The following is a 14,764-nucleotide window of genomic DNA, read 5'->3' as shown; positions in this document are numbered from 1 at the left end:
AAACATGGAGAGCCCTGTTGAATCAAGATCTTTGCAGTTCTCACCAGCAGGTTGTTACTCTCTCATGCTTGCTTGCACACATGGACACACATCCCTACCTTGCAAGAACTTCCATTTTTAGCTTTTATTCCAAGGATTCTCCTTCTAGAAACAACACCTCTTGGCTGTAAAACCACCCAATCCTCCTGCAAGGAAAAATGTGCTGGTGCAACCCCGAGAGGCAGGTCCTCCATTCACCAAGCACTGGGCGGCTTTCAAGATGCAACCCAGAGCTGCACCCACAAGCTACAGGGTTTCACCCACAGACACCCAGATGGTGCAAGATGACCTTTAGCCAGATCAATTATAGACTCCTTAAAGTGTTCACCTACTTTGCAATAGCTATTAAGTATGCAGTACTTCCTCATTTCCTCTGTTACAAAGAAAATGCAGTGTCCATTCATCAGTCTTATCACAAAAGGCCTTTTAATTAATGCACCTACTTGCTTTGTTCAATTAACGCCAACAAGGAAGCCCTTCTTCACACACTGTGTTCAGCTCCTCTACTCCTTTGGTCACCATATTCTGACCACAGTGATATTTTTAAGGTATTAATAAACACTTCCTACATAAATGCTATTTACTTCCTACATTCATGCTCTATATACAAAGTTCACTTAAAAAAAAAAAAAAAAAAAGGATGCAATTTCCCCAGTCAGAAAAATTCAGAGATAAAATTGCAGCAATGATTTGTATCTGCCTGGAGGAGCAAACCCAGTCTTCAGTGACCTCTGTGCAAGCACACTAAGGCAGTTACACACTGTGACAGCCCACTTTTCCCTCCTGTATCAGCACCTTCTTGTTGCTGGCTGCGAGAAACATCAAAAGGCAGCTCAACAAATAGACGTGTTACTGAGCGCTTCAGGCTATGGACAGCCAGTCTAGAAGTTTAATCAAGATTTGCATCAAATTGTGTGAGGTATTTTGTAAGCATTGATGTTATTGATTTGTTGCAGCTTGAGGATGTAATTCCCAAACACCTGCCCATTTAACCTATTAAAATCACCATCAAGGCAGCTCAACTCAATCCTCCCCCTCTTGTTTACCAGATTCTTCATTAGCAGATGAGTGGTACCCACCTCATCCTTCAGCATCCTACACCTGGGGCATCCCCAGCAGCACTCTCATGTCCTCTTGGCAAGGCAAAACTAGTCCACAGGACAAACTTTAAAACGCCTTCAACCATAGCTAGCAGTTGACAAAAGAAACATTAATCAGCTTCTTGGAGATTAATGGGCAGGACAAGGCGATGTGCAACCTGCCGGTTTGCCTTGTATTGCCTAGGACATCCTAGGCCCAACTCCTTGTTGGGCAATACCATCACTGCTCTGGTTAAAAAGATCCTTTTTCTGCTGGGCATCCTAAAGCACCTTTACTTCATTGCTTCTTTAAGAAAATGAGCAGTAGGGGCTGAGAGCTGGGACTTCATGACTTCAGCTGCCAGCCTCTTCTGCTCCAGGAACAGAAATTTAGGAAGAATATGATGAGGAGCATGTAAGACACCCTTAGATTTCTGAATGTTAACATCAGTGAGAGATGCACTCAGATCTGAATTTCAACCCTCACATGCTCACCATCCCCATTTACTGCAAGGCAGTGTTAAGAGCAGCTAAAACCCAGATGATTCTCCATCAGGAGAAATAAATACAGGACTTCAGAGAGTCTGAAGCCTCACATGGGCTCTTCCAAACAATAAGATCCAAAAATCAGCTCATCCTACCACTGCCCGCAAGGGCAGTACCTCCAGATCCCATCTGCTACCCAAAAGGGTAAGCTATCCCCTCCTCCTGAGATGTTTACAGGGGGGAAACCACCTCAACCACCCAACTCACCAGTCACCCAGGTGCTTTGAGTCTTCTCCAATCTGCTCCACCTACGCCTCAGCGTGAACAACAAACCCCAGGGCAGCTGTGTTTTCCCCAGCAGAGCAAAACAGCAGACTTGGAGAGGGGAGATCCATCTGGAAAGCAAACATTGTGAAAAGCATCCCGCTGTTCAGCCAGGATGAGCATGCTTAAGGGCAGTGTCAGCTGTTCGTGGTGATGGCCAAGGATTGGAAGCAGGAAACATGGTGTGGGAGATGACAGACAGAAACATGTTAAGATTCAATAAGAAAGGCAGGGAGGTTGGACGAACCTCACACCAAACCTTCAGATGGCAGGAGAAAGAGCAGCTCTAAAGAGGCCAACAAAGTCACAACAGATTTAACCTCTATATGCTGATACACACTATGATGACATCATGTCAATCCATCCAGAGCTTCCAGGGGATGTACTCCATCATCTGCTTGGAACTGGGATGAAGACACCCTTTTCTAAAACCCAGAGCAAAGTATTGTATACAAATATTTAACTATTATACTTTGGGCTTTTTTTCTTTTTGCCCTTTTTTTTTTTTTTTTTTTTATTTGTCTGAAGCATTCAGCCACAAAACAGAATGATTTCTGCCTGTACTGATAGAGGAAATGCTACTGACTGTTTAGGTGAGATTAATTTCAGGACTGTGGCCAGACTGAGGAAATTGGTGGAAGAAATCCTTCATAGTTGGATAATGAGGTTGCAGTTTTATGAGTAATTCTCCTGAGTTATGTGCCCAGCATCTCGGGTGTGGGTGACACGTTCATTCCTTCCCTCCCTTTTTGAATGGAAAATGCCATCCAAGCACACAAACAAAATATTTATTAAAAAAAACAACAAAAATCATGATGTGGAGGCACAGATTGCATCTTGCTTGTACAATGTGCAATACAGCTGCTATCTAGAGGAGTTTGCCTGGTGGGTTCTCCAGGAATGTCCCCAAGCTGCAACACAACCATATGTACACCGTATCCCCAAAACCTAAAGAGTCTCTGGGGTGGAAGCCACGACATACCGAGACAAATCAACAAAGACACTGCCCTGTACACCTCTATTACTAACAACACTTTTGATGTGGAGACGTCAACCCAGGCTTCCTCACCCCAACGTTCACACCCTCGCTGCTAGGTCACCTCGCGTGGTCCTACTGGTGCTGTGGGGACCAACTGTCTGTGCTAACGTCACATTTCTCTCAGCTTGAAATGGTATAATTGGATTGCCACCAGCTCCCCCTTTTGAGCAAGCAAAGGCTTTCACAAGGAGGTTACCTGAAGTTTTAATTCTGTCAAAGCTCAGCTGCATGGAAACCGGAGCAGAAGAGGGACCCTTTTCTGCAGATGTCTCTGCTCCATCTGGACCCATCACCTTCCATTACTCAACTGCCTTTCTGGGAATTCTCCATGCCTTCCCTTATGCCGTGCCCAGGCGCTAGACATGAAAATAGCTTACGACAGTTCCTGCTGGCATGACATCAACTCTGTTTCTCCTGAAGGATGAATTAGCAGATGGGACCAGTGGAAGATGGCTGAGCTAGAGAGCTGGACAACTGGAGTCTTTCCAATCCAGTAACTACAGTCCAAAAGAGTGAGGACGCAAAGATTCTTCAGGGTCAGAACCTCTTTCCTAGGGGTAGGATCAGGGTCAAGGAAGATATACAGGTGGTTACTGACAGGCTGTGCAGGCTAAACTTATGTCTGCACAAACTCCTGCTTTGCTTGCTTATTCTCCAGTCAACCCACTGTATTATTCCAGCAAAATAACCACAATACCAAAGAGCTTTTGAAATTAATATGATGGGCTCGCAAGCATCTTCCATCATGCAGAACTAAAATTAAAATGTACACCCGCCCTCGCCTCACTCCCTGAAATTCATCATGCGGAAACTTCCCCGTGTCACGTCAAGAGACTCCCGACAGCTGAAAGAGCTAATGGGAATCTGCATTTGTAGCAGCAAGAGCATCACTCTGCTGCTACCAGACTTCAAAGCAGTGTTCCAGCCCCACCATCATCAAGGTTTAACCCCTGTTGCTTGAGACACAAGAAGGCTGCCTTTAGAGCACTGTCTTCTCCATGTACTGGACGACAGTCATCCTCCAATACAAATAGAGATGGGAGGACCAGGAGAATACATGTTCCCCGATATTTTGGAGCAGCAAAAGGCAACCATGAATGTTTTCTCAGAAAACATTGCTGAAGGTCTCGTGCATGTTCTGGCTTTGCCAACACACTGACACAAGAGAAGTAAAACTAGAATCCAGGGGAAAAGCAAAACAATCTCTTTAAAAACCTCAAGGAGAAGGTGGGAGCAAACACAATGTTCGGGGGCTACACCACCATGACATGTCACAGGTTCAGCATCCCTAAGTAGAAAGTGCTTCTGAGAACCATCTCTGAAAGCATCTCCACCCACCATGCACATCAACTTCTTACCATACAGAGAGCTTTTGGGCAAAGATGAAATACTAGACCACAGCAAAACCCTGATATCCGCGCTACACCTGGCCTTAGGACTCTGCAACTCCAGCTGAGATGAGCAGTTCTATAAGAGGGAGCATCAGAACAGATGCTGACCCACAGCTCCCAAGGCATTGTGAAAAGGTTTTTCAATAGTTGGGCACCAACATAGCAAGCCAAGTCATTTCCAAGGTCTTGCTGCAAATCCCAACCAATTTTTTTTTTTTAAAATTATCTCCCTCATGCACGTGGTTGACAATTCCTTCATGGCTCCTCACCCTATCAGGACCACAGCAAGAAAACTGACACCATCTTAGACACCTTCTGGCTCAGCAAACACAGCTGCCTGAACTTGATGCATATTTTGGGGTTGAAATAGAGATGCAAACTGCTGCTAAATTAACTGCCACAGAGGAGTGGTTGCTTTTTCTCTTGAAATACGGAGCCACTTTCCATTTCTTCCCTCCCTGTCCCTCAACTGATTTTACCAGCCTATAGAAGGAAATAGGAATTGCATGACTCGGAGGGAGAGTCATCTTCTACCCATCACAGAAATGCACACATGCACCCAAGTAGCTGGATGAGACCCTGTCTTCTGTCCCAGGCCACCGGTATCACACTAACCACCACCGGCACAGCTCTGTAATGTGCCCATAAGAAAACATGGATGAGACAAGAAGCAGCAACAGTACCAAGAAATATAAGCTAAAATTGCAGGATTGTCCCAGCTGTGACAAACAAAAGGAGGTATCCTCTCTTTCATCACAGCATCCAAGGAGCCTCCAAGCCAAACATAAGGGTCCTCATCCCACACCCATCCTCATGGGAGGAGAAATCTGCAATTTGCTGCATGGACGAGGCTGCGTGGGATCAGGTCAGAATGATCCGTGCGGTCAAGAGATGATAAAAACTATGCCTAGGAATAAATTGAAGGCAACAAAAGTCCTATCACAGCAGTAACACCAGTCAGAAAGTGACTCTCTGCAAAACTTCAAAATTCACTTGATGGCGTACAGATATTACAGCTTCCACAGCACATTTCCACGGCTGTTTTCTCAGTTATGATTCCTTCTTACCCCTAATACAGCTGACAGCAACACATGTAGGATCTGGAGATTGAGTGCAGGGGAAGATGACTCTCAAAGACATAAAGACATCAGCGCATTTCAGCAAGGCCTTTCGAGTCAGTTATCTGATGCTTTAGACTCCATTGATGGCATTTATGAATTTAAAAATGCATATAAGGCTTCAACATCCTCTCCCAGTTGCTCCCCTTAGGATGCAAATGCAATTTAACACAACTAAGCAGGACAGAAAGCCCAGACATTTTTACAGGATCAGTTGCATTCCAGTTGTTGGGCAAGATAAAGAGACGCCAGCTCAAGACGCAGGCTGGGCAAAAAGCACGTTACCACCTCCGGCTGGTTTTCAGATCAGCACAGGACCTTGCAAGGAGGAACAGCACTTTTCTAAAAGGCACCGAGTCCTGCTACAGCTCTACACGGGAGGGAAAAAACAAAACAACCCACACGCATCAAGTAGTCCTAAATTTGTTAGCAGGAAAACAAAAGGTTTTATTTAGGAAAAAAAATATATCTTTAAGACTGGAGAAACCCAAAACTTGAAGAAAGGTGCCAGGGCACACTGCTCCATTTGCAGATGTGTTATCTGATATTCTCAACATTAGGGCAGAAAAGAGACAGAAGAGGAGGGAGCTCTCAGCGTGAGGCTTCAGGATGCTGAAGGTATTTATTTCCATTGCTAAAGTTTCAGATTTGAACTGAGAAGCTGACAAAATCTTTGGAGGTACCTTGAAACATTTCCCATCACAACAGCTCTTTGCAAAGGAGAAGCAGTTTAAAACCCGGCATTCAGTAGATATTTCTGTATAATCTGCCATCTTCCACAGAAAAATCAGTCATCCTTAATTCTGGACATTTTTTTCTATTAAAAGACCCCCCAAAAAAGCATTTTTATTACCTCAGACTGCAATTTAAAAAATAAAATAACACTTTAAAAGCAGGAACAGATTTATTAATCTGGATCTACTCCACAACTCCCCAGTGGCCTCAGAAGACCTTTAGGTGGTAACAAAGATCTTGACAATATGTTTCCAGGAGAAATTCAAGAGCTCTTAACTTGTGCCTCTATTTTTAAACAACATGGATCAGGAGGATCTCAGAAATAATCAGTTTACCAGCTCCACCCCTGCAGGAAGGAATAAGATGGAGAACCACCTAAGCACAGGTACAAGGTGCCACATGTCACGGTTGGATGCGTAAGAAGCTGAAGTTGCTTGGGCCAGTCCTGCATCCCCATGTCTTCATCTCCCATCCTAAATCTGGCACAACAGCACTGACCTTTCTAAAGTGCTTTGAGATCTCTGGGTCTGTTACACAAGTACAGGTGTTACTACCTTGAGTCCAGGTAATCCAAAGCAAATCACTGCAGAGAGCTAATGGCGTGGTCTGTCTGAAAATAGATAGAAATCCCCACCAAAAACATCCAAGTCGTCATGATAGAAAAATAAATCCCGGCAGATTGTTGCTAGCATTATATGAATCATCATGTTGTTATAGCAACTTCATATCTGCATCGAATCTGAAAACCAAGCACAGCTGAAATAATATAACAGCATTAAGTAAAAATGATATATAACAAGATAAAAATGGATCGGCTCGATCTCAGAGGAGCACCCACACTTCTTTCTCACCCTCTTCCCTCCCTTTGAAAACATTGCTTTCCTGTATTTAAACAAAGAGAAAAGACTTGAAGCTTGTAGAGAAGAAGCAGAGCACTAACAAGCTTCTGAATTCAAGGAGAACCTTCAAAATGAAGAAACACCTTTAAATAAAACCAAGTGCAATTCCCAGTTATTACCACCAGCCCTGGCTGCCTGACCCTATTGTTCCTATGTACTGCAAAATTCATGCATTGCATGAATTATATAAATATATAGGAACACTGTCACACTGTCATCTCACTCTGTTCAAGAGTCCCAAACAGAGAGATCCCCACCAGAACAGAAGATGCAGAAGGAAGAAAGAGAGATGTACAAGGTCTATTTTTAAAACTGCAGGTACATCTGGTTATTTTATTACTGGAGAAAAAGTGAAAAGTGTCACCAGTGTTCCTTTCATCAGAGCAGCAAAGGAAGAAAGCTAAATAAACATATTTATTTCATGGACTTGGCAGAAAAGTATAGCTCTTCTGAAAGGCAAGAGGATCCCATCAACCTCCAAGACACTGCAGGTGCCTCAAAGGACACCACTTTGCTCCCATTAGTGCCAAAAATGCCCAGAAAGCACCACAGGGCACTGACCTGTTCCTCCTCCCTGTGGGATGCTGCCAGTGTCAAGGAGGTTTGAAGGAGGAAGAGGGAAATGCCTGGGAGATTTGCAAATTTTGCTCTTGATGTTTCAAGCAAATTAAAACAAAACACACAAAAAAAAACCCCAACACCAAACCCACAGCTCTAGGCCCAACAAAGTCCTATTAGTCTTAACAACAGCACTGAAGTAACTCAATTAATTAAAAGCTAATAAAAAGAAGCAGCCTAACTTAATCTTTCAGAGTTCAAGACAGCAAAAGCATCACTCTGCCCCAGACAGGAGAACTGTTTTCTTTTTTCTTTTCTTTTTCTTAAATGCATTTATTCATTAGAGTTTCCTCGTAGGCTGTGTAATGAGTCACTTCTTGCTTCTCCATAAAGTGCAAAGGGGTGGAGAGGAACAGGATTTAAACAGAGGATGGAGACACTCACAAAGCCAGTTAGAAAAGCTTGAAAAGCTTTTGAGGGAGACACAGATAAAGCGAGGCAGCTCCTCACATGGGCTCCAAAACCTTTTCTTTATCACCATAGCTTTCCCAGGGTCTGAGTCCAGCTTTCTCCTTGCTTACAGCCAGCACACAAAGCTACCCCTCCTCCTTCACACAAAAATAAGTCACCAAGCTTTCGTCCTCCCCAAAAAGACCTTGGGAAGAGGAATGTGGAGCTCCAGTAACAAGCAGGAGGGATGCTGCTCCTACCATGGACTTGGCGGCTCACAAGTAAGGATGGGACTATCTCTGCACCTAAGGGTATCAATAGCATGAGGTATTTTGTCTCTCTTACAATTGCAGCCAGAGAAGCCCCAACAGCCACCAGCTCAGTGAGCCACACGTGTCCACATAGGTGGGTGAAGATTGCATGCAGCTATTTTGCAATCGGTTTTCTGCTGGGGAGGAAGAGTCCATCAGATCAGTAACACCAAGCTCAACGAAAAGCCCAGGAGACAAACTCTCCCATCACCAGCCTTACCTCAGACTGGATCTCTCATCTCCTGGTTTGGTCCCACAACTGCTCTGAGGAGTCCCCCCACCTGGCTCTCCAGGACCTTCATTCACCTATTAAGTCAACAGAAGCTTTGAGGGAGCAAAGCCAACATGGAGGTGTGACACAAGACTGCAGAGAGGCTGGACAACAATGGCACACATGTCAGTGCAGTCTTGATTTATGTTGGGTGCTGATGGGTCAGGGCCAGAATAACCTCCACTGTGAAAGCAAAGGGAGAGTCTACACCAGCAAAACTCAGCAGCATACTCCAGACACACCTGGAGCCAAGCTCATCAGCACCCTGAAGCTCAAACTGATGAAATTATAACTTCCTAACCCAAGAAACACTCAGTTAGCCAACTCAAATCTCCTTAGGGATGGTGATAGCACAACAGCTACAGCACAGCCCCTCCGACAAGTGGTTTAGATAGACTTTGATCAACAGACCCAGACCCCTCAACTGACAGCACCCCCTGCACAGCACCCACTATCCAAGGATGGCAGGCAAAAAATACCACACACAGGATGTTGCCCCATACATCTTCATGTCTTCAAAAGCTACCTGTTAACTACCAGACAGATGCAGTGCTGATGTGTTCCCTTCAAGCTCTTGCCACCCCTTTGCTCAGTCTTCTAAGCCTTTAATTCTCTCCAGCACTACTGCAATAACCACAAACCCCAAAAAGCACACCCTGAGCCCAATTTCACTACTGCCATGGCTTTCCAGCTAGGGCTTCATGTTGTCTATGTGTACCAGTGGAGGACTTGAAATTGCTGCGGTGATGGCCATGATCATGTGTCATACCTCATGGCAGAGATCTTCTACCTTCCTTAGAATGGTGTCTCTCACTTTTCTAACACTTATTCTGAGAAAGAAAATTTTTTTTTTAAAGAAAAAAAATGAACAAAACTAAAACTCAAAGCGATAAAAAACCCCACAAAATATTTAAAAAAAAAAAAAAAAAAAGAGACAGAATCTAGGGGAACTTTTTCACTGCCACCTAGACTGCTTCCAAAGGGTTCACATGCCAATCTAGTAATAAAGCTGTCATATGGGGTGATGTGATTTTAGCTTTCAAGGTGAAGGTTGCTATGGGAGGCTGCTCCCAGCAGCAGCACTGCACAGCATTTGTAAAAGGCCTTCCTAGCACCAGACACTGCTCTGATTGCATTTTTTTTTTTTTTTTGAAGTCCCAGAAAAAGCAGCAGTCCTAGAAAGAGATGGGGAGTTAAAAAAAAAAAAAAGGGCCTGTCATTCAGAAGGGTATAGAAGTGTGGATACAGTAAAATCCCCCTCCCAAAGCTGAAGCATCAGGTAAACCTCGATCTTGCAAAGCAGTGCACATCAGCTGAGCCAGGGTTGCTGTATACACCAACACCAGGTTTGCTTGGACGTGGGAGAAGTTAAAGACGATCAGATGATCTAACACGCTGTACAAACGAGGAGCAGAAATGGGAACAGTTATTGCGATGCTGCTGCAGCAGTGCATTAAACTGCAGGGTATGTTGACTGTGCATTTAAATCCTGACTCTCCGATAAAAATGAGCCATCACTTCACAACAGGTAGAGGAAGTTTACCTAGCACGAGACAAGCTTTAGAGAATTAAAACAACAAAAAAATGGTATCTATAGGGAGCTGCGTAAAGAATAAAATAGGATATATATATATATACACACACAGAGAACAGTGCAAAGCTGGTCAAATACAAATGACTCTCTTAAAAGTAACAAACAAGTAAACACAAGAAAAAAATATTTTCTATACCAAATTGCAAGATTTAGAAGCCCATTACAGCCTGCAGGATTTACAGAGGAAACACAATAAGAAGGAGGTTTACCGAGGACTTAACACAAGGACGTAGCCATGAAGCAGCAGGAGAGGCAGACGCAGTAGCTATTTACCTTTACAAAGTGCGCTGAAGACTACTGAATACTGATTTATAAAAGGCTTTTGTTGCCAAAGATTCCAGCCATTAGGTGCTTTAATTCTTTGCAGGTTAAGTAAAGCAGAGTTGGTAGATGAGATTTATGGTTAGGGAAGAATACTTGCAGAGCAAACACACTGCAATTCTGTGGACACATGCCCATGTGAAGTTACTGTAAGATCATAGAATGGTTTGGGTAGGAAGAGACCTTAAAGATCATCTAGTTCCAACACCCCTGCCATGGGCAGGGACACCTTCCACTAGCCCAGGTTGCTCACAGCCCCATCCAACCTGGCCTTGAACAGTTCCAGGGAGGAGGCAGCCACAAACTCTCTGGGCAGCCGGTTCCAGTGTCTCACCACCCTCACAGTAAAGAATTTCTTCATTATATCTAATCTAAATCTACCCTCTGTCAGTTTTAAACTCTTATTCCTTGTCCCACCCCTACACTCCCTGATACAGAGTCCCTCCTCATCTTTCCTGTAGGCCCCCTTTAAGTACTGGAAGGCTGCTCAAACTCTCCCAGGAGACTTCTTTTCTCCGGACGGAACACCCCCAACTCACAGAATCACAGAATCACCTAGGATGAAAAAGACCTTGAAGATCATCCAGTCCAACCATTAACATCACCCTGACCATTCTCAACTCCACCAGATCCCTCAGCGCTGGGTCAACCAGACTCTTCAACCCCTCCAGGGGTGGGGACTCCACCACTGCCCTGGGCAGCCCATTCCAACGCCCGACAACCCCTTCTGCAAAGAAATACTTCCTAATATCTAGTGTAAACTTTCCCTGGCGCAGCTTGAGGCCATTCCTTCTTGGCCTGGTGCTTGTTCCTTGCTTCAAGAGACTCATCCCCCCTCTCTGCACCCTCCTTTCAGGGAGTTGTAGAGGGCGATGAGGTCTCCCCTCAGCCTCCTCTTCTCCACACTAAACCCCCCCAGTTCCCTCAGTCGCTCCGTATCAGACCTGTGCTCCAGACCCTGCACCAGCTCCGTTGCCCTTCTCTGGACACGCTTGAGTCATTCAATGCCCTTTTTAGAGTGAGGGGCCCAAAACTGAACCCACTCATCGAGGTGCGGCCTCACCAGTGCCGAGCACAGGGGTAAGATCCCTTCCCTGTCCCTGCTGGCCACGCTAGTGCTGATACAAGCCAGGATACCACTGGCCTTCTTGGCCACCTGGGCACACTGCTGGCTCATGTTCAGCCGGCTGTCAATCCCCCACCCAGGTCCCTCTCTGACTGGCAGCTCTCCAGCCACTCCTCCCCAAGCCTGTAGCGCTGCTGGGGGTTCTTGTGGCCCAAGTGCAGCACCCGGCATTGGGCCTTAGTGAAACTCCCCCAGTTGGCCTCAGCCCATCGCTCCAGCCTGTCCAGGTCTCTCTGTAGAGCCTCCATACCCTCCAGCAGATCAACACTCCCACCCAACTTGGTGTCATCTGCAAACTTACTGAGGGTGCACTTGATCCCCTCATCTACATCATCAGTAAAGATGTTAAACAGGAGTGGCCCCAAAACCAAGCCCTGGGGGACACCACTCGTGACCGGCTCCCAACTGGATTTAACTCTGTTCACCACAACTCTTTGGGCCCAGCTATCCAGCCAGTTTTTTATCCCGCAAAGCGTGTGCCTATCCAAGCTGTGAGCCGTCAGCTTCACCAGGAGAATGCTGTGGGAAACAGTATCAAAGGCCTTATTGAAGTCGAGGTAGACAACATCCACAGCCTTTCCCTCAGCCAATAAGCAGGTCACCCGGTCATAGGAGGAGATCAGGTTTGTCAAGCAGGAGAACTCTCTCAGCCTGTCCCCACTGGGAAGGTGCTCCAGCCCCCTGATCATCTTTGTGGTCTCTTCTGGCCCTGCTCGAGCAGGTCCGTGTCCTTCTGATGTTGGGACCCCAGAGCTGGAGACAGCACTGCAGGGGGGGTCTCACCAGAGCAGAGTAGAGGGGGAGAATCCCCTCCCTTGACCTGCTGGCCACACTTCTCTGGATGCAGCCCAGGACACGGTTGGCTTTCTGGGCTGTGAGAGCACATTGCCAGCTCATAGTCAGTTTTCCATCCACTAATACCCCCAAGTCCTTCTCCTCAGGGCTGCTCTCAATCCACTCATCACCCAGCCTGGATTTGTGCTTGGGATTGCCCCAGCCCATGTGCAGGACCTTGCACTTGGCCTTGTTGAACTTCATGAGGTTTGCACGGTCCCACCTCTCCAGCCTGTCCAGGTCCCTCTGGATGGCACATCCCTTCCCTCCAGCGTGTCGACCGCATCACTCAGCTTGGGGTCATCAGCCAACTTGCTGAGGGTGCCTCGATACCACCGACCACGTTGCCAACAAAGATTTTTAACAAAGTAGATATACAACTGCATTATTTAAAGGACAAACTGAGAATGAAAGCATATTAATGATGACAAAAGTGAAGAGTAGCAAATGACACGTTTAGAGCCCCTACCTAATGTGAGCAGACCGCCAAATGCTGTTGTATCCTGCTCTCCAGTCCAGCAATGGACCATCTTTTCCTTTGCAAACTGACAACAGGAGATGCTATTTTTACAAAAATACAGCCAGTTACAGCAGAACTAATAAACCAGAAAGCCAAATCCTTTGGGTCTTTCCGTTTGTAAGGTTTTCAGGGTATGTTTGCCACTGTCTCCAAAGCCTCTCACACTTGTACCTAAGTGAGCTGCAATAATTAACTCTCACTCAGAACTTGCTCATCAGGGGTCCAGTGCTCAGGTGGTGGGTTAAGAGCAAAGGCTGGAATTGAGGGGGTTAAATTGGGCTTATAATGGGCAGGAATTAGTAAAAATCAATTCAATTGAGTGCTGCTGTATTTTGGGGAATTCTCCCCTGTTGCTACTTTAACTTGTCAATGCAAAAAAGTCCCAATATTATATACTGTTTATATAGATCTATATAATACGCATAAAATATATATTTAGACACACACATATTTTATACATATACACGCTATTTCACATATAAAAGTTTTCATATTCTACACTGTTGTAGTTGTGAAAAAATAAACCTTTTCGCTTGCAATGTCCCACAGACACAGACCTAAATGTTAGCTCCTATGTTTCATCAGATGAGGTAGATGATTTTCAAAGGCCATCAGATCACCAGTGGCATCGGCACCAACGCCAACCAGGAAAAAAGGTCAGGACCTTGTGTCTATCATGACTTTTCTCCCGCTCTAGCTATGATGATACATCTTGTTTTCAAAGGACTATTACAGACGTGATGTCTATACAGCTGAAGGAAATCTGGCTGATGATGCAAGGAGTCTTCAGTTCAGTGGAGCAGTGGAGCATCTGCTTCACATGGAAAACAGGGTAAACCATGACAGGCTGAAAACAGAACCAGGTCTGGAGCCAAAGCAAATGGAAGAGCATACAACCATTCAAAGTAGATGTGTACCTGTAGGACACAAGACAGCACCCTTATATCCTACTCAGAATAGCTATCTCCACTGAGGTGCTCCTTATTCATCAACACCAAGAGCCATCAGGCAAGACGTCTTCCAGGCAGATTCTCAACCATGAATTTCTGTGATGTCAAAGCTCCCAAACCTAATTTAAACTATGATGGAAGTTATACGGAGGTGCTGTCTTAAAACAAGAGAAGGAAAACCGATTTGAATGCAATGTTCAGATATGCAACTGAGATGCAGGAGGAGAGAGTTTTCCAACTCATGAGTCCAGCATGGGTCCTGCACACCACAGATGAGCATTTCACAATGTCTGGGTTTCAGACAAATTCCCACCACGGACTGAAGAATCCTTTGTCAACGGAAATTTTGCAAGAACAGACAAATAACCCAAAGAGAAGTCTTTAGCAGTAAATCAGTACTTGTTAAGGTGCCCACAAGCCATTTTTTTTCCTGAAAATATTTCACCAGCAACAATCCTGAGCCCGCAGTACCATGCAAAAAACCAAACAGACATTCAGATGCACCAACTACAGCCTCAGTAGCACGAACACATCAGTCGAGAACAGTTATTAAGTATTTTGCTAAAAGCAGACCAAATTATTGCCGAATATCACTATTAGACTAAGGCTTCAGATCCCAGCCAGCCCACCACCATCTCCCCACCCTTTGCATCTCGCTCTGCTCCCAACGCTTCTCCTTCCCCAGTGCTCTGTTAATAAGATCAGGGATGTCCTTCCCA

General features: G+C 45.3%; 1 protein-coding gene across 9 annotated transcripts in view; it reads right to left on the bottom strand.

The window, feature by feature from the left end:
• Window positions 1-14,764, bottom strand: part of TSNARE1 (t-SNARE domain containing 1) — a 508,113-nt gene that overhangs the window by 458,074 nt on the left and 35,275 nt on the right. Inside the window, exon 1 of one of the 9 annotated variants that reach the window (XM_074846457.1) lies at window positions 1,119-1,217. The exons of the other annotated variants lie outside the window; for them this stretch is intronic. The gene's annotated coding sequence lies outside the window, so the exon portion shown is untranslated. Of the gene's footprint in view, window positions 1-1,118; window positions 1,218-14,764 lie in introns of those variants that run through there. 9 annotated transcript variants of the gene reach the window in all.

Source organism: Strix aluco, chromosome 1 (assembly GCF_031877795.1).
Source record: "Strix aluco isolate bStrAlu1 chromosome 1, bStrAlu1.hap1, whole genome shotgun sequence".
Lineage (NCBI taxonomy): Eukaryota > Metazoa > Chordata > Aves > Strigiformes > Strigidae > Strix > Strix aluco.
This window is presented reverse-complemented; position numbering and strand designations above follow the sequence as displayed.